Source organism: Physeter macrocephalus, chromosome 19, assembly GCF_002837175.3.
Source record: "Physeter macrocephalus isolate SW-GA chromosome 19, ASM283717v5, whole genome shotgun sequence".
In the NCBI taxonomy this organism is placed as follows: Eukaryota; Metazoa; Chordata; class Mammalia; order Artiodactyla; family Physeteridae; genus Physeter; species Physeter macrocephalus.
This window is the reverse complement of record NC_041232.1, coordinates 41,828,078-41,833,450: the sequence shown is the minus strand read 5'-3', so window position 1 is coordinate 41,833,450 and position 5,373 is coordinate 41,828,078. Positions and strand designations below refer to the sequence as shown.

At 38.7% G+C, this 5,373-nt stretch overlaps 1 pseudogene; it reads left to right on the top strand.

Annotated features, from left to right (window-relative positions):
- Positions 1-3,936, top strand: part of LOC102991498 (DNA replication complex GINS protein PSF2-like) — an 8,108-nt pseudogene extending 4,172 nt beyond the window's left edge.
- The last annotated feature ends 1,437 nt before the right edge of the window (positions 3,937-5,373 follow it).

Genomic DNA, 5,373 nt, shown 5'->3' with positions numbered 1-5,373 from the left:
GCCGTGGCCGCTGAGCCTGCGCGTCCGGAGCCTGTGCTCCGCAACGGGAGAGGCCACAACAGTGAGAGGCCCGCGTACCGCAAAAAAAAAAAAAAAAAAAAAAAAAAAAAAATGAAGAGGTAAGTACTAGAAGTTTACGTAGGTGGACCAAGAATGAAAACTTTATTGAATTACAGTAATAATAATAATGAATTATAAAAATTTTACTCATTTTTTTCCAACAAGCATTTGTTTGTAGGTGCCAGGTGATGTGAACACAGAGATGAATAAGACAGTATCACCGCCCTCACATGGCCTTTTAAGTAGTGGGAGAAAGAAAATCAACAATCAATGCCACATTCCAAAAAAGCTAAGACATGAGCTAAAATTAAAATATCAAAATACCCTTATTTTCACATTTCTAAATAAGCTGGTGATGAAAATACTGATAGATTTCACTACATAAACAAAAGTTGAAGCCTCCTGATATCAAATAAACCAGCAACTGTGCAGTGTGATGATGCCAGCAGTATAGTTTTTTAAATATTCCCCAAAACCCTCCTAAATAATAAATCAGGAGTGTTAAAGAAGACAAAACAAACAAAACTATGGACAATATCCTCTACAAAACGAGGAACAAGGAATCCCCATGAACTTCAGGACAGGCACGAGTGTGGCCCAAACACCAAGAGCTGTGTGCCCTGCATAGCATAACAACTATGTGGTTGGAGCACTGAGGAGTGAAAGAGTGATACCCACTTATACCACAAGCCATGGGAACCAAATCTCACTCCAAAATAACCACAACCAAAATGAGATAACCCTATGCAAGCAGGGATTAAGGATCTGGGAACAACCCAAACGTCCTTACAGGATACAAGTTTCACAGAGAGCAAACAGAGCTTCTGAATGTGAGAAGATCCAACACAGCATTGTCAGTGTAGGCCCCGGAGACGTTCAGAGCAAATACTCATTTTCAGAAGTGAAAAACTTCACTCTCAAGGAGCACTATTGGAAATACATGCTAAGGTGAGTGGAGCAGGAACACTGAGTGTAAAAAAGAGAGTGAAGCTTCAGAGAGAGCGTAGAGGTGCCCAAAGAATGCTAGTTGTGAAAAGTAGTATAAAGGCAAAATTACAAGGCTGAATCTGACAGGCCTACATGACTCAGGGTTGAAGAATGCAGTTGAAGACAAAATATTTCTGATCTACACATATCTATAAAAGACAGAAAAGCAACTACAGAAAGGCCTTTTTTTGAGTATTTCACATAAAAACAGAAAGGAAATTCTCAGTCCAAGGAGCTCTCCACAAGAACATATTCCTAATAGCCTAAGAAAATACACGGACGGCTTTGAAACGTGGGGTGCGGGAGCTTACAGGCTATAGTGTTTCAATCTGAAAAATAAATAGACATGGCAACAAACGTACACACAAAAATGACCCTTCACGGCTGGAGGTTTTTAAAAGGCAAATTGTAAGAAACTTAAAATTGAATGACAGAGAAATATTACCTAATGTTAGGTAGTAATTTTAAATTAAATGTACAAAGAGTTTTAATGACTTGGGAAAATGCACCACAGCTTTAGGCTCTTTCAAATCATCGTGAGACAGTCCTAAAATTTTTATTCTGCTAACCAATTTAATCAATAGAATATTCCACAGCTATCTACTTCATAACCAAAATATCCACTGGGGTATCCTTGAAATGATTTCTCTGTGCCCTTAGAATACAAATCACCTCCACTCCTTCTTTTGCAAGAAGTTATATTTTTACTTATATAAGTAATAAATTATATTTCTCTTTGTTAAAAAACACAACAAAACAAATGAGGCAAACACCTAGTATATGAAGCATAACGTGAAAGCCTCATTTACTACTCCATCAGCCCCTGTTCCTTTTCTCAGAGGAAATCACAAGGTGAATCCTTCTATACTACTTTCCACAAATTCATATAAATGCAAAATACATATACATAGGTATATGTTTTCATATGTTAAATATGAGACCTATGTATATACATGTATATAATTATATATACATATGTATATGTGTATACACACACACACACACTCACATACACAGGCAAATACCAATCCAATGATGTCTTTACATAAAATTTCTGTCCCTTATCAAAGACTTCAGCAATTTATTTCCCATCAACAGTGTTTGCTCACATTCTGGCCAAAAATAGTTCTTATCAATTACTTCAAATTTGTCAACCTTAACCTTATGGAAGAAAAGTGTCTTTATTATTTTAATTTGCATTTAGAAGTGTAATAATTTTCATATGTTTATCAACCATTTGTGTATCTTCAACAATAAATTGGGACTTCCTTGGTGGCGCAGTGGTTAAGAATCCGCCTGCCAAAGCAGGGGACACAGGTTCAAGCCCTAGTCCAGGAAGATCCCACATGCCACGGGGCAAATAAGCCCGTGCACCACAACTACTGAGCCTGCACTCTAGAGCCCGTGAGCCACAGCTACTGAAGCCCGCGTGCCTAGAGCCTATGCTCTGCAACAAGAGAAGCCACCGCAAGGAGAAGCCTGCGCCCCGCAACGAAGAGTAGCCCCAGCTCACCGCAACTAGAGAAAGCCCGCGCGCAGCAACAAAGACCCAATGCAGCCAAAAATTAATTAATTAATTAATTAAAAAATAATGAATTGCCTGTTCATATCCATTATTTGTTTTCCTATTTAACTGTTTATCTTTTTCCTTTAGATCCATAGTTGCTCTTTATATTTATGCATATTTATCCATTATCTATTGATGTGTGGCCAACGTTTTCTCCTGTTCTTTATTTTTGAGATATTTTAGTAGAAGTCTTAAATTTTTTATTAGATCAAATTTGCCAGTCATTTTTTAAGGCTTTTGGGGTTTGTGATTCTTTAATGAAGAAAGTTTACCCCCTGTTATTTTTTTTTAATTGAATTATCTTCTATTCTTTTTATTGTTCATGTACACATGATCTTTTCAACTTCTTGCATATAGTTTCTAGAAAAATATCCACTTTTCTGGATTCTTCCATTTGTTGCCACGCAATTTACCCACTTTTTAAATGTTTTAATCACTTCAATATTGATAACTAAAATAACTCCAATTTCTAATTTTAAATAGATGTATTCCATATTTCACTAAATCAGACTTGCTAAGGTTAAATCTATTTTACTTTAAAAGCATCAGCTGTTAGTTTTAGGGATAAAATAACTCTAAAAATAGTTCAGGGGGCGTGTCCTGCACCGTGGCGGGAAAGTGGCAGGAAAGCAGCCACCACTGCGCATTTTCCTGGGAGCTGAGGGCGAGTCCCAGGCCTACCACTGGCGCTGCCAAGGACTTGGAGTTTGTGGCTAAGAAGGAGCTGGTCCCCATTATCCCGAACTTCAGCCTGGACAAGATTTACCTCATTGGGGGCGACCTGGGGCCTTTCCGCCCTGGCTCCCCCGTGCAGGTGCCCCTGTGGCGGGCTATCAACCCGAACCCAAGAAGGGACGGCTGCTTCCTCCCGAGTGGACGGACACAGAAAAGTTGGAGAAGATGAAGGATCATGAAGGAAAGGAAGAAACGTTCCCCCCAGACCTAGCCCTTACTCCAGGGGAACTTACCAAACTCCTGCTAAATAAGGTTTCAGACAACATTCCGAAAGGAAATGAGATCTGGACACTCGCTAGCCAAGCTCCAGGCGTCTGCCGACAGCTTAGTGAGACAACGGGTGACACGCGCCAAGCTGGATAACTTGACCTTGATGGAGGTCAACACCCCTGGTGTTGATACGGACATATCAACTCCGCACACACCTGCAACCTTCTGAAGGTGCCCAGTCTCAAGACTTCGAGGGAGAGACAGGTTTGTCCAGGCCCTTGTCTGAGGCAGGAGGCTCCCGGGTGGTGTGTGAGCGCTCAGGACTTGATAGAGAGACTCACATTTCTGGAGTTCAAGAACCACTTTTGAATGTCTGAAAAAAAAGTGCAGTGAAGCAAGGAACGGCTCTGTAACATTGCTAGAAAGCATTGTTAGAAAGGCTTGTGCTTAGTCCTGGACACGTGCTGTAATTCCACATCTGTATCTAGGAGCCAGCTGGCCTTTCATGCGGGAAAGAAAAAAAGCTTTGGCAGAGCAAGCAGTTTCCCCCAGCAGAGCCTTCAGGCTCCTGCTCGCAACTGTCATGCGCAGGTGAGTGGTCCCGGCTGGAAACTGTCATGCGCAGGTGAGTGCTGGGTGACGTCACTTGTTGCTTTGAAAAGATAGGGAGATAGCGTGAGTGCCAATTGAGGCCGTGGCATTTTTCCTTTCCGTTTTTGATCCTGATCTCTTGAGCTAAATTTAGAATCTCCTACAGAGGTGGTTCACACAGAGGAGGAGAGCAGATGAGTGGCTAGCGACGGTTGACCCATGCTTGTCCTCTAAGCCCTGATACACAGTGAAGACAGAATAAAAACAAAATTCAGCAATGCTTCGTTAATTCCTGTCTTTAATTTTATTAATTCATTCTATTTTCTTTAGTTTTATTTTATTATTTTCCTAGCATCTGAATTCATATGTTAATTCTTTTTCTTTTCCAGTTTTTCTTAGTTTTAAATATACATATGTATTTGATTTATATGGTGTTTAAAATTTTATCTCTCTTCTGAATGATTTTGAGCTTTTTAATAGCAAAATTATGCTGCCAATGACATCTGTGTTTTGATATTTGCACACAGTCTGAGATTTGCCTATTAATAGAAAATTTCAAAGTATTTAAATGTATGTTCATGATTAATATGTCTGGTCTTCTTTAATCTAGTTTCATGCTTTTGATTTATTGTGCTTCCTTTACATTATACTATATTTAATTTTTTCCTTTTCATTTTAAAGGTAAACATCCTGTTTTTGTTTTATAACTGTTAAGCTTGCATTTTAAAAATATTAAACTTCAAATATCTTTATTTATGAATATTAGTATTTTAAGGGCCTATCCTGACCTCTTCTATGTAGAATGAGAAAATTACCAAACTTTTTTATTCCACTTCTACCTTTCCATGCTTTCATTTTTTTTAAGAATCAGTACTTAAACCTTGATTATCATTTTTAAACTATTTTATCATTACAAGTTTGTTTTAGTAATTTTGCAATTTTCCATCTTTTTTTTCTGAACACGGTTTACAAATTCTTTGTTAAAATGTTTATTTAATTGTGCCTCACTGAACTTGAATGTGACTTTAAATTGCTTGATAGTTGCTTGTTTTCAGAACAGAATGAATGCTAGGTTTTTAGTCTTTCCCTTCACTCTTCCCAGTGAATATGGAAACATGACTGGGTCCAGATCTCTTACATCACAACCTTTTCCCTTAAAATCCCTTATGTCAAGAATGGGTTTAGGAATGGTAACAGGATGGGAACCCCCTCAGCCTGAGAGT